The following is a 14907-nucleotide window of genomic DNA, read 5'->3' as shown; positions in this document are numbered from 1 at the left end:
CACAAAGAGATGCACTTAGGAAATTTATACTTTTATAAAAAAACACTTCTACATCAGGCAGGGAGCAAAATGACAAATCATGGCTGAGTCCAGAAAGCAGATTAGACAGGATTTTGTGTGCCAAGGAGAAACTCCACTGATAAACCCCAACTTTTCAGTCCTAAAGTGCCTGAGAAACCATGAGGAGCTCAAATGGATGAGACCAAAAAACCCTCAATGGAAACAACCTCTCTATGTTGACATTTAAGGAAAAACTTGCATGGAAAATTCTCCCACCATTCATCATTTTGAAGCCCCAAATCTTCCTGATTTTCTGAGGCCTTTCTCTACCTGGGAAACCCAAATAAATTTTCCCCAAAAGAAATTTTCAAGTGTTTCTTGTTCTTTATTTGCAAATGGAAAATGCAGTGAGGATGGATTTGATTCGGTTTCTTTTACTTCCAGTTTGGTTACCAAATTAAAAAAAAAAAAAAAAAAATCAAACAATTTGCATAGCACCAGAACAGATTCTCTCCAACAAAATAAGAAGATATAAATATCAGCAAGCAACAGCTATAATAAAAATAAACAAAAATTGGAGCAGAGTTATTGATCTCCACTTAAAGAGACCCCAGCAGAATTGTAAGGGCTGCAGGAATTCCTCTGGTTTCCATGGATGATGGGGAAGAAGGAGAACTGAGAATATGCAAATAGGCCAAGTTTATTTCATGATATGCAGATGGTAAGAAGCTAATTTCCATCTGACTTTTTTTTTTTCCACTGGGTAATTACACTCTCCCTAGCAGAAGCTTTATGTCTGCATTGAAAGCAATAGCCAGTTGTCTGTAAATAACCTACTTCCTACAGTGGGATGGGGGAAAGGGAGTTTAGCAAGAGCATTTTTATCTTTTTTGGTTAGAATTTTTGTGCTGTAATTTCACTTCAAGTGGCTACTGTAATTACAGGTTAAATTTGGCACCTACACTCTACTAATCTAATATTTTGCTAACTCATTTAAGCTATAACATAAGAGGAGAGAAAATTAGTTTTAGGCTTCTGTAATGTAATTATTACCTTTTATTAAAAAAAAAATAGCATGCCCAATTAGTAAATAATGAGAACTAATTTCTTTTTGGCAGTTGGCAAAAAAAAAAAGGTGCAATTTCGTTCTTACAAATTTTTAAAATTACCTGCTGTATATGACCAATTTTTCTTCTAAGTTTTGCAAGCACTTTTGCACAAATAAACATCAAAATTCTATAATTACAAATTAGAATCACTGATTACACGTATTTACAGTAATTACATAATTAGCAATAATTACATTAATTAGGCAAACAATACACGGCATTGACTAGCAGTGGAAAACAAGAACATTTGCACATATAAAACCTGCTTTGAGCTAGGAAAGAAAGATTTTATCATTAGCATTGAATGCAGAATTAAAGCACAGAGCAGCACCACTGGAGTGTGCCCTGCTTTGTCCAAGCACCAAAAACTTCCCAAAATGCTTTTACAAACACGATGAAGTATTTTGGGATACATATATCCCAAAAAACATGAGCAAAGGAATATTGAACTGATGTGGAATGCTTTAGGGACAAGATTTTCCATTTCAGGAGGCCCTAACTTGTTGGTTTTTTTTTTCCCAGAGCCTGACCCCATGGCTGCACCAAGCCATGGGCTGTCCCTGAGGTGTCACCTTGCTTTTGGCACTGATGCTCCTGCTGCACCCTCCCACCTTTCTCTGGTGCTGCCTCTGAGATCCTGGTGTGGCCACTGAGCTCAAATATTCCTGGTTACAACCATTTTTATTCAGCCCTGTTTGTTTCCTGCCAAGCTGTTCCAGATCATCCTCAGGCTGATGCTAGGAGGGAGAACAAAACTCCTTTAGAGCAGCAGTGCCTTAGATCCAGGGAAGCAGGCAGTGAACTCCCGAATTTAGGTGCTTAAATTACATAACCATGGTGGGTAAAACCAAGCAAAGTCATCACCTGGAAGAAAATATCACTCTGGGGACACCTCACCGCACGTGGAGTGAACACAGAGCCTGCTGCAAGGGGCAGAAAGCTCCAGAATGAACGGGCACAGCCAGGAACTCCAGAGGGAAGGAGCATTTTTAGTCTGGACCTTGCAATAACAAACTCTCAGTGTTCTGTGTGCAGTGCTAATGATGTTCCTATCCATGGAGGGAATCACAGATTTCAGACAGCTCCTGCAGAGTGGCCTTGGATTCCTTGGAGCTTCACACCACGGGATCCCAATTGCTCCCAGTTTTGTGGGGTTTTCGAATGAGAATTGATATGATGGATCTGTGATTCTGTATCTGATGAACGGTGCTGCAACTCACCTGAATCAAAGCGTTGATGCCCCACAGTGCCAGGTTGGCTTTGTGCACAGGATTTTCCTGGGAGCAGCAGCTTTGTCACAGCAGTGTCCCAGGGAAGGGACATCCTCCTCCATGGTGCTGAGTGGGAGAAGGCACTGCAGCCAGGGATTCCCAGAAACACACCTGTGCTAGAGAGAACCTGGAGAGAAAACGAATTAGCTCAAACCAAAAGAGAGATTATCACCGAATTAATATTTATGCGGCACAGGCAATCAAGGGACAGGAAACAGGACGGAATGGGAATAAAGTCCTTGAAAACGTAGTTGCTCCTATTATATTTGTCAGAGTTGTAGTGAAGGACTATAGGAACAGTGAGGATGAGGCAACCTGGAATGAGCCAAGGCAGCTGCTCTGAGCGTTTCATTAAAAAACACGACATCTGTATTTTCTGTCAGACAAGCACAAAAGAATTCGGGGCAAAAAAAATCCCAAAATTAGCTGGGTTAGACCCCTCCCAGGTGAGGAACTTTGTCAGTGTGGGGGTGCAGTGCTAACAGCCCTCTAAAGCATGAAACTTGTGGGGATATCTGTGGCCATTTCTCACCTCATTGGGAATCCCATACATAAAGGCGTTTTCTTGGTTAATTAATATTTTGATACAAAATAAATCACCTAAACATTGTTTTCTTGTTCTGACGGCTAAGTTGCTCCCTCATATAAATTCCACACTGTGTTTGGGCACAGGCTCAGATGTTATGAGTGTGTCACTAAGTGGCCCCCAATTCTCACCTGCTTTTAACTTCATTGTAAATGACCACAATATCAGATTCTAATAATGTACTTATGATATTAATCTAAGCATTAGCAGGACAGCAAGAGCTCAGTTTGTTTCAATACTCAGAATTCTTTGACATCAAAGGCTCAAACTTTGGGAAGGTCTACCAGGTTCAATAAAAGGCCAAAGCTTCTGGGGTGCACAGGGATCTTATTCATCATCTGCACTACTCCTTATTCCACAAAACCACAGGTAAAGTGGTTACTGTTTAGAAATTTAGCTACAGCAGTCTGCCTAAAACACTTCAATTATGCAGTTCCCAAGCTACCTTTGTGTTTAGTGAATGACAGCACTGCTGAAGGTTTAATGAGCTGTGAATGACTATACAAAACTTAGAGGATCACAAAACCTGCTTCTGGTAATTTACATGAGCAGTTACATCTAAGTGCCAGAATCTATGTCATGATCCATTGTTAATACACTCTCTGTGTTCCTCCTTAAGACTGGTTGGAATATAATTATTTCCAAGTCTCCAAGCTAAACCTGTCCGTTCTGGTTTTCCTTTGTCTGAACCACTCATTGATACACAAAAAGCCTGCCTAGGAACATCAGCTCCCTAGAGCTTTTAGCAGTTAAAATATTTGATACCTTCATACTTTCCACCTCACACGAGGGGTTTTTTTTTTTTTTAAGAGAAAATGCTTTACATTTCTGTTTAAATCTGTCACGTTGTGCTGGTGGGTTTGCAGACTGCCAGAATTCCCTGCTGGAATAGCTGTGGGCTCCTGGCACTGCTCACAAACCCCGACTGAGGCTCCTCAGGAGTGAGCCGGTGCATTACCTGTCCTTGCACACACATTTCATCCCCTGCTGTCCCCAGAGTGCCACAGCTCTGGCTCTGTGCACATTTGGCCAGTCTGAGGTGTTGTTTCTGCTATTCCTGCAAAGGGTCCAGATCAGATCACTGCTTACCTTGGGGTCTCCCCAAAAACCCCATCTCAGAGGGACATCGATTAGCACAGTAATCCTTTAAGCCATCAGATAGCGTTATCTTATTATTTGTAGCTATTCCCTAACAAAGAATTCTCCATCTCCTATTCTCATCTGCACTTCTATCTCTAACATATAAATAGTGGCCACATAATTTAAGAAATCCCGATTATTAAGAAACCCTGTCTTTGGGTGTCTCAGTGAATTACTTGACATCATTTATTCATTAATTACATAGAGAACCAAAAGCTACATCCCACATTAACAAGAGAAAGCTGTAGGAAACAAAGAAACCAGAAGCAAAATTGATGAATGTTCACTGTGTCTTTCCTGTTAGGACACTTTCCATTCACAGCATAATATTTGGTTTAAATGTACAGAAAAATGTATCAGGAAAAATAATTCACTTTTAGCCCTTAATATATACATACATGGGTGCAATTACTATCAAAGGATCTATTTCTGCAGTCTACAGAAAGCTCAAAAACAAGTTAAGGAATGATTCAACTGCAGATTCAATTGCATGGCTAATGCAGCAATGCTGATATGGAAAATAAAATCAGAAATGCTAGAAAATGAAGTATTGTTCTTTATTGCCAGTTTGCAGAAGATTTAGGAAAAAAATCTGTAAAAAATCCAACCACATTTTTTTTATAATTCTGCTTATAGAATTTAGAATCAGTTCTAGAAATATAAAATAATTGTCTAAAGATTTAATGCAAAGAACCTTGGCCTTGATGTTACAAAGTCAGATTCAGAAACACACATTTTATATTACTACTATATTACTACAATATTACTACAAGCCCTTCAACACACCTGCTGAACATCTCCTTCAGAAATAACTCAACATGATCAAAAGGCCCAGAAAACCAGGAGCACAAAACAGAAATTTCATGGTGCAACAGAAAAATGAGACACACACAGGAGGAGGAACTGGCTGCTGTGGACATGGAAAAGTGAATGTGGGGCTGCTATTCAATTTCCAAAGATGAATCCACAGTAAAGGAAAACATTTTTCTTCTTATATGTGAGTTCTGCACATCAATCACTTCACATGGGACAGAAGCAAAAAACTCGAGAAAATCAAGTCCACAAATAATTCACCTTTTCAATGCCTCAGTTCTGACCTCAATGACCCAGTCTGGCCAAATCACTGCTTTTCTCCGTGTACCTTAAACATAAATACAGAATAATTGACTGCAAGTATTCAGTGTCAAGTGTCCAGCTGTGTCTGTCCATGAGCTGTCACCAAATCCCGTGTCCTACACTGGGATTAAAGCAAACTTTAATTGTGCTGTGTGGGGAGTCTGGTTCAGAGTCAAAGCCACATGTTCCCTGGCATGTTCTGTGAATTGATCATGCAGATCTGTGGGCAAAACCCAATTAAAATAATACCAGCACTCAGCAGTTACAGCAGTGGGCTGGTGACCTTCCATGGTGTTAGCAAGTACATTATGTTTTGCCAGTTCCCAAAGAAATATTCCATTATCTAGATATTAGAAAATGATTGTCATCCTGCTTGAAACAATGTTATAGTTAGAGCTCCCTTTCTTCTTTATTTTTTTGGCTTTTCACAAGGAAAAACAAATATGTCAACTTCAACAATCATTAAAGGTTTTTTTTTAATTTAAAGAGCGGGAAAATTAAGACACTTGGAAAACAAAATTCTTAGTTTTATGTTTATTCCCATTCAGGGAGAACATTTTTATTCTGGAATTTCGGTAATTTGGGTGATGAGTTTCCATAGGGAAAGTCATGAATACCACTCCAAAATTGCCTGACCAGTATAACCAGCAGCAAAGGGAAGTTTCTTCCCCCCTGAGCCTCAACATCATCCATCCCCTCTTGTCTGGATCTGTAATTCCCACCTGGAGCTCGGTGCCTGAAGGTGCACTGGTCACACAATCACCCTTTTAAAGCAACATCTCCTCTATCTCACCCTTGCATCCTCCTTTATTTAACACAACTATTGTTCTTTGTTCCATTCAGAAGCATCATCTGAATGTTTACCAAGCACAGGGGAGAGCTGATAAATGGGCAGATCAATTAATCTGAAAAGGTCGTAAATTGCTGTTTCGTTTCCCTTGAAAAATTACAATTGATGCAAATTTATTTGAAGACAGAATTCGGCAACAGGCTTCCATAATTAACAATCCAATGTAACAATCCTTCCAATTCCCAAAGGTCCAAAAGATCAATTCTATAGTATTTTTCTCACTCGAGCATTATTTATTCATGCATTCATCTTAAATTGTTGATTTTTTTTCTGCAATATGATGATTTGTCAAAGGCAAAGCATTTTCCAGTGCTTTTTTTTTTCAACACCAGCAAGTTGTTAAAAACCCAAGAGAATATATTTGAAGCCAATCACTAACAGAGAGCCACAAAACTGCCTGAAATGCTGTGGAATTCTATTCCAGGAATATAATCAGAATTGCCTCTCCTATATCACAGCTTTGTGTCCTGATCTGGTGCCTACATTGCTTCATTTCCCTCCTCTCTCACCCCTAAAAAAAAAAAAAAATTCCAAGCACCCCCTAACACAACGGTGTGCTTCAATAAAGAAAGCTATTTCAGGAATATTTAAATTGCCTGAGCTGATCACGTTGAGGAGCTGGACTTGACTCTCAGTTTCCCAAGGAATTGAGATATCTTGTGAATGCTCCACTTCAGCTGTAGCCAGAAGGAATTACAGCATAATAACTGCAGTTGTGAGACCTTTCAGAGTTCATCAATAAATCTCCCTTTGATACTATGTGAAGATATGGGGAAGTTTAATCAATAATTAATGTTAATCACATTCAGTCTTAATCAATGCCAGAGCTACTACTCTTCACAAAGCCCAGAGACAGTTCTGTGAGGTAAAAAAAATCAAATTTAATTAAAGCTGTGTGTGCAGAAGCGTTTGTAATGCCATCATAATTAGTTTGTTTAATACTGCAATTTCCAAACTCCTCTGTCCATTTTGCAGAGCACTTGAATATTGAATCCACGATTTGGAATTTTTTTTGGATTTTGGATTTTTTCTTACTGCTGTAAGAGCCAGTGGGGCTGGTCATGTGCAGCTCCCACATGTGAGACTGCAGAGGGACAGAGCTCCTCTCATCCTTCCATACCCAGAAATAAATTGATAGAAAACTTTCCTGCACATCAAAACTGCCAATGGAAGATGCACCAGAGCCACTCACCTGTGTCATGCCAAAAGCTGCTTTTACAGGTAAGTTGTGGCTTTCTCGGCCTCCAGGATCATGTGGAGCAGAGTAATTTCACTCAGTGCTAGTTCTCAGGGAAAGAAAAAAAAAAAAAAAGTTTCTTCTATAATTTGGGATCAAAAAAGGGAAGTGGTGCCCATCACTGCACCCCAATCTCTTGAGAGGTGTGTTGAGGATGTGATTTTCTATTTCTCTTCTCTCTGGAAAGGGGAGGTCACAACCTAAAAGCCAAATATTTAACAACCCCCCCCAAAGCGTGCATTGAGTGCCAGAGCACCTGAGTCAGGAAAGGGGGACAAACATTTCCTGAACCCTGCTCTTGGGGACTCTTCCCACCGGGGAGGTGTCTATTTTCACACACCATAAATTCGGTAAATGTTAACCCCTTCACACCGTTATGCTGCCGATAATGGCACATGTCACACATCAGGCAAAGAAAAGAAAAAACCCTGTTTGTCCTGCCGTTATTTCTTATTCACACTGGCAAATGTCCCCAGAGAACTGCTCCATATCATGGTTTTACTGAGAAACAAGACAGCAATGGGCTCTGATTTTTACTTGATTAAGATCTTAATTTTATTTTTGACAACTATTTTTTTTCCTTTATAAAAATAGAAATTCTGCCCTGCATTCAGTCTTAGCCTACCTGTTAATGTAGGAATTACCATTGCAACTCATCCCAATATTTTGAGTTTCACCCATTTGCATAGCTGCCTCAAGCTCCCAGGTAGAGAAACAAGTTCCAAGAGATTTGTGAGCTCAAGACCTTAAGAACTCAGCCATTCTCCAGCAGCCAAGTTTGATTGAAACCCAACAGTAAAAAGTCCTTTGGCGTGAAAATAAACAATCAAAAGACAAAAGCACAAAATGGAAATTTCATGAGCAAGTGTGCCACCACCACAATAAGGAATACCATAGATTACCTGCCTGAATGGCTGTTATTGCTCTTTTTATTTATTTATTTTTTCTAAATTAAGCACAGAGAGAAATTTGCTCTCTCTGTATATTTCTGCCTTAAGCGTTCCTGATTGCTGCAAGATTCAGTCCTGTTAAAGAGCAGTCTTGCATCATTATATATTTCATTGACCATTTACTGTAATGCTGAATGCCCGATCAATTGGCAGTTAAACTGCTCATTAAGAAAAAAAGTACAAGTTTCTCTAAACTCAGCTACTCCATTTTTCACCCAATCATTTCCTTGGTCTATTAATGGGCAGGTTTTGTCCTGCTGTTCAATAGCTCAAAGTTAGATTTACCTTATTCTGTGTAGTGTAAAGCATTTAGACAGTTTTGAAGTGAAAGGACTTTTTGAGGAGCTTCTCTAAAGCCAAAATGACAGTAATAGCATACATCTTAAATGCTAGATTTTCATGTTAAAGCATCAATTCCATAATCTGTGATCTGTGAAAAAGCAGTTATTTCCCTATGATTTTATTTGTTACAATGAATCGACTGCAACTCTCAGGGACAAATTATGCAGGCTATAAAATTTAAATTTAAAAATTTGACACTAATGGAAACTCTGATACACAGACAGAAATCTACTTAGTCAGCAGCCACAAATCAGGACCAACACTTTCTTTCAATAACCTTTGCAACTTGTCTTGCAAGTTGAAAGGATTTATTAATGAAACCAAAAGCAACTGCTCCCAGAGGGGCAGCCCCTCCGTTTTTCACCCCTTTACTCCAGCCTGGCAAGGTGGGGTCTGTGCACAAGAACCTGTCTGGATCACTTCAGATCATCCCAAGTTATCCACAATCATATGAACATCTTCTATTTTATCTTCTTTACAAGATTGAGACACTATATATAGATATGTGTTTGTGTAATTAAGTCACACGAGCCTTCAGGAGTGAGCTATTAATGACTCATGAAACACAGGTTAGTGCTCATCTGCATAAAACCCATAAAACTCGTGGTTAGATTGAGCACTGCCTCATTTATTACATCACCACATATTCCCTTTTTCCAGATACATGAGGCTGCAGCACTTTGCCTCCAAGCTGGAAGACCAGATGCCAAAAAAATAAAAGGCACCTGTTTTCTGAAGCTCAGGAGCAATTCATCCACCTTCCAACACCGCAGCCAGTCCAAACTTGCTAAAGGCACTGTTAAAAGTTGTGGCCTCCATTCAGAAACCACTGAAAGAGCAGAATTTTCATCTCAAACACCTGCACATGGAAAGGCACCATTAAAAATCCCCACGTGCCACCAAACCCCTGACAAGCTGATCTCCACGGGGGATGGAAGCAGTGGAGGGACCAGTGATGATGATGGATGAAAAGCAGGAAAAACACGGAGAGGACACGGGAAGGACGCTGAAGATTCCAGAGGAGCAGGGAGAGCAGAAAAAAAATGAATTTTTGGGCAACAGCCTGGCCAGGAGCAGCCTGGAACAGCCAGAGGCACCGTTCTGGTCCAGGTCTTGCTGCCTGCAGGGATTCACAGGAATTCATCCCCCACTTCTCCTCCAGAGAGAAACTCAGCAGAAAACTGAAAATTAGTGAACCAGTTGGGCTAAAAAGAAGAAAAAAAAATATTAAATAGTGCATCTCAACAGCTTTACATTGACTAGCAGTGTTTGCCAAACAGCATTTTAGAAATGGGAGAGCACTTTTACTGACATTTTTTCACTCAAATTTCAGTGCACACGATAGAACTGCAGCCTTCTGTATTTTGAGACAGTTTAGTTCCTTAACATTAATGTAAAATGTCTCTGGTGTGGGGCTTTCAGTCAGATTAGGGGTGTGAGTCTCCTCAGCTGCTTTCTTCAATAGGCAGCCCTTTCTAGATGGTTGCTTTTTCATTTTTTAAGCATATTTGCAAATTCTGGCAGCCTCAATCTCATCAGGTAGAAGAAAATAGAAATGTGACAGGTTTAGAGCTAAAAGGCCAAACAGACTCTGTGACATTTGGGAAGGAGATTTTATATTTTGGAAGAAGGAAACCACTCTCATAATCAAGCACAAAATTCAGAAGTTGTTATTTGGCAGCACTTGGAAGTTTTTTTAATTTAATATTATTTGTAGTTTTGCAGAGAATGCATCCACAACATGCAGAGGAAAGAGCAGTTTAGCACAAAAAAATCCAATTTATCACATGTTTGTCACCAATATGGATAAAATCTGTAGAGAGAGGGAATATTTGCTTGCAGTTTTGGCTTGAAATTCTGCCACCCGTGGAAAAGCTGTAATTTAGAACAGACCATGTACATAAAATTTCAGTTTATTTCAGCTTCTGAGAATTTTGTAACAGTAAAGGGAAAGGGTTTTTTTTATAGTTTTAAAAGGTGAGTTATTGGATTTGCAGTTTTTTATATGAAACATAATTTCAATCCTATTAGCATTTTATTTTACTTGACTGAGTGACAAAATTTCATCAAATATCTTTAGGAACACTACTGATGACCTGTTCAAGTTTATTTTTGTACATGTTGCTATTTAGTGGTAATGATGAAGCCAAAATAAGAATGTTTATAAAAGTAAGGCAGGATTTGATAAGGAAACCCAGCAGTGCTGTTATAACCACGTACAAAAATAAAGTCTGAGAAGGAAAATCTGAATTAAGTGAAAGCATTTAATCTCCCAGGAGCTAAAAAAAGCAACATTTATGTTTGATTCAGAGACTAAAATAAGGATAAAAAAATAGAGATAATAGGGAGCCATGTGTCCTGGTAAGTGTGGTGAAAGGAAGCCACTGGACTTTCAGCTCATGAGCAGGTTTTATACAACCTGCCAAAGCAGCCAGGACTGCAAAGGAAAAAAAAAATGAAAAATGCATTAAATAATAAATAAATAATCTGTAAATATCCCCAATAAACAGCCCCAGCCTTCTGATACACAAGGCTTTCAGTGAACCCCTCTCCTGCTTTGCTCTTGTGAGCTGCATTATTTCAGCTGGTGCTTATGATGAGGAGATGCTCAGCCCCAGACCTTTACACATTATTATTTGTGGGCAGGACAATCAAAGCTAAACATGCAAATAGCAGAGGAAAGCAGTGACCATCTGGAAAGACATTTAATATTTTTGTATCTCCAAGCAGCTCTTCATAATAGGAGCATGAGCAGATTTTTGCCTGTTACAGAATTTTTTGCTCTTACCTCATTTTGGGAAAAAAAAAAAAAAGTAATTTAAAAAAAAGCTTTGTTTTACACAGAAAACTCCAGTTTTCCTCCCCCTGATTCAGTTTTCTGCATGATTCCCAAACACAGGGACTGAAATAGCACTCCATGACTTAGTAATAAAGAAAAAAACAACCACCATAATCTTTCCTGAGATCTGAAAACACAACCTCATAGTTACTCTAATAAAGGCAGCATCAGGCACAGGCAGCACTGAGTAATTCTGCACCAAAACTTTCTAAAAAAACCCAACAACGTTTCTAAAAAGCCACACAGCTTTCCAGATTCAACTCTATTTTAAAATGAGAACAAAATACATACTCAGATGTCACCTTTCTCTCTCTCTAACTAGGTATATATTAATAAGCCTTTATTTCTAGAGCATATAAAGTTCTAACATAAAACAAATAAATGCCAAGAGGTGGATTTTGCTTAAATGGGAGGCCTGAAAGCTACTGCTGCCTCTTTAACTTTTAAGTACAACTCTTTCTCACAATAAAATAGTCAACTAGCTCCCCACTGAACTATAAAGAACAGATTTAGTGGATACATTATTAGCACTCTACTCTGCTCCTAGACCTTTGCAGCAGAAAGCCAAATTAAATGCTGGCCTAAGCAAGATCAATTTGGTTGCAGTCAGCAGAGATGCACCAGCCTACCTGTGATCACAAAAACATTTGCAAAGGAAAAGAAACGGTACCTGAAAGTTTTGTTTCCTTTACAAACACATGGCTTTTGAATTCAGTCCAAAAGTGATGATTTTCTCACCTAATTGAAAACATTGGCTTTTAGGGGCTCTGTGTATTAACACAGAGAGGGAACTCTGACAGCATTTGTAGCAGTGAACAATAAGGAGGAATTAAAACACACACTTCTGTTCCAGCCATTCCCACATTGCTTCATCATTTGTGACACAGGAGGAACAGAGATATTTGACACGGATACTAAACAGGCCTAAAAAATGACATTTTTAAGGGAGAATCAGCTGTGTGGGATTCCACAGAGCAAGAACTGCAACGATCCCCTTGAATGCAGTGAGACAAATGAAGGTCAGTGAGTCCAGGGATAAACTGGAGGGAAATGAAAGTTCCTGGGGCTGTGCTGTTCTGGAGCAGCATTCCAGCATTCTGAAGCAGCAGAGTCAACATACAGATCCTAAGTGCTTTTGAGATGCAGCTTGATCAATTTATTTTACAATCCCTCTCCTATGCCTGACTGCACCAGTGGAAAACTGGATTCAGTCATGCAGGGTGTTCCTTCCATTACTCTCCCTGGCTAAGAGATATAAATAATATCTTAAATGCTTGTATTGTTTAATATTAAAAAATCAGTGGAGTGAATTTTGTAGTTAGCTGGAGCTGTGGTGCTGGTGCAGAAGGAAGGAGGCTTTGCCAAGGTAAGGATGTAATTTGCAGTGACTGCAATTTGAGTGCACCTGGATGGAGATGCCCAAGGAACTCAGTGATGAAGTGACAAGATCATCACAAAATGCAGGGGAAGTGAATAGCTGCTCCCAGCTGTGCACATACTCTTTAAACAATAATGTTCTGGCATGATCCTGCAGAGATTAACATCAACACATAAATATGGAAAGGCACTTTGTACAATGGAATGGAACTTTTTCCTCAATGCAGATAAAAGAGTTCAGCAAAACCATGAAAACCATTCCAGTCTGGGATCTCTCCATGCCTCTCCAGGCAGATTTGTGTTCAGACCCCTCAGTGCAATATCTGAACCCTGATCTGAGGCTGTTCATGTTGTGATTATCAAATTAAGGGCTCAGGTTTGTCTCTGCAGGCATTCAGCTGGATAAATATCCCACCCCTAGCTCACAGTTCAGAGTGGTGGATGCAAAGCCTGGGAAAGGAAATAAAACTGCACCTTAAATTGAATTTTCTATAAACACAGAGTTGTATTTTTACTCACACCTATTTGACCTCACTTTTCAATAAAAGAATGGAGTTGAGTACTCTTGTGTTTGAAAATGGCTCTCAAGGACTAAATTTGCACAAAATGATGCCTTTTGTTAATGTTTGAAATCTTTTGTCCACTGAAATGCTGAAATCTTCCACATTTTTATCAAAGCCCAGGGTGGGCCCTTCCATTTATGGTGAATTGGAATAACCATAAAGGGTGCTTAAGTATGAAAGAAAAACAACAAACAAAAAACAGACAACAAAAAAAAAAGCAGAAAATTGGTGCTTAATTTCGGTTAGAAAATTAAGAAAAGAAAGATGTCTGTGATAATCATTGTTACTTTACTACCAAAAATAAAAAGTTCCTACATTTTATTTTCTTCTGCCATTTTTTTTTTTTGTTGATCAGTTAATTTTCTGCAATTTTCTTTCTGGTTTTGTTTGTTGCTGTGGTTTTTAAATATTTGTTTTAAATATATCTTCTCTTTTATACAAAAGTGACAGAAATCACTATATTTGAGTGTGCTGGTAGTAACTGGAAAGCCAACTGTGAGCTATGGAGAGATACTAAGAGTTGATTTTATCATAAGGTACAAATTCTGATACTATAAATCCAATTATATAGATATTCTGATGTTTCTAATAAGTTTCGACTTGTGCAGCACTTTAAGTCATAGCTTGTTACTTTTAGATAATATATTTTTAAATCTTTTAAATTAACAAAAAAAAAAAAGGAGAAAGATAAGGTCTTCCCTGCTGTAATTTAATAGAGACCTCTCCTGAAATGCCATATCTTTAGGCTGGATTATTCCAGCATGTAGCTTGGACCTTAACAAATACATTTTTAATTAATCACACTTTTGTTTTGCTTTGTTTTGTTTTTTTTTTTTTCTCTTGTGAACTTCAACAGTTTGTCTAAAACACTGTAATCCAGAAATACTTCCATGTCATATCATAAAGCTAATAACCTCACTAACCACTTATTTGCTGACAGAACACACTGTCCTCATTTGCAGAATGTGAAGAATTTAGAATTTGAAAGGAAATAAAGTGCCCTTAACAAGGTGTAAAGCACAATTTCCGAAAAAAACCTTCATCACCTCGCTGAATTCATACAGTAGCCTTCTTTCCTCTACAACCAGTCTAATTAAATACAGCTGGAGATAGCACAAAAGAACTCCATTAATTAATTGGCAACCTGCTGACACTAATTAAGCTATGAAAATCCAACTCCCTCACACCAGATTTTGAACATTAGTCAGTTCCATTTGTTGGGAAGTTTGCCTCACGTCTCTAACGCAAGCAGAAAGGAGGAAATGAACTTTGTGGTTAACATGTGTGGGAACAAAGTGACCTATTATTGGAGAAATGAGAAATTAAACCTTGCACTGACACTGACAGAAATTCCCTCACAAGAGGGTTTCAGTCCATCCCAACTGCAGCCTGTACAGCAAAGTGTCCCAAAACACTAATGGCACAGGACAAGGTAATTAATTTATTTAATTTATTTAATCCTCTGTAAGGTGCCTCAAATCTTCACTTCAGCCACCCACTAGTCAAGATTTCCTGCAGTAACTGGGA

Source organism: Sturnus vulgaris, chromosome 14 (genome assembly GCF_052056855.1).
Source record: "Sturnus vulgaris isolate bStuVul1 chromosome 14, bStuVul1.hap1, whole genome shotgun sequence".
Taxonomy (NCBI): Eukaryota; Metazoa; Chordata; class Aves; order Passeriformes; family Sturnidae; genus Sturnus; species Sturnus vulgaris.
The sequence above is the reverse complement of the archived record's forward strand: the minus strand, read 5'-3'. Positions refer to the sequence as shown.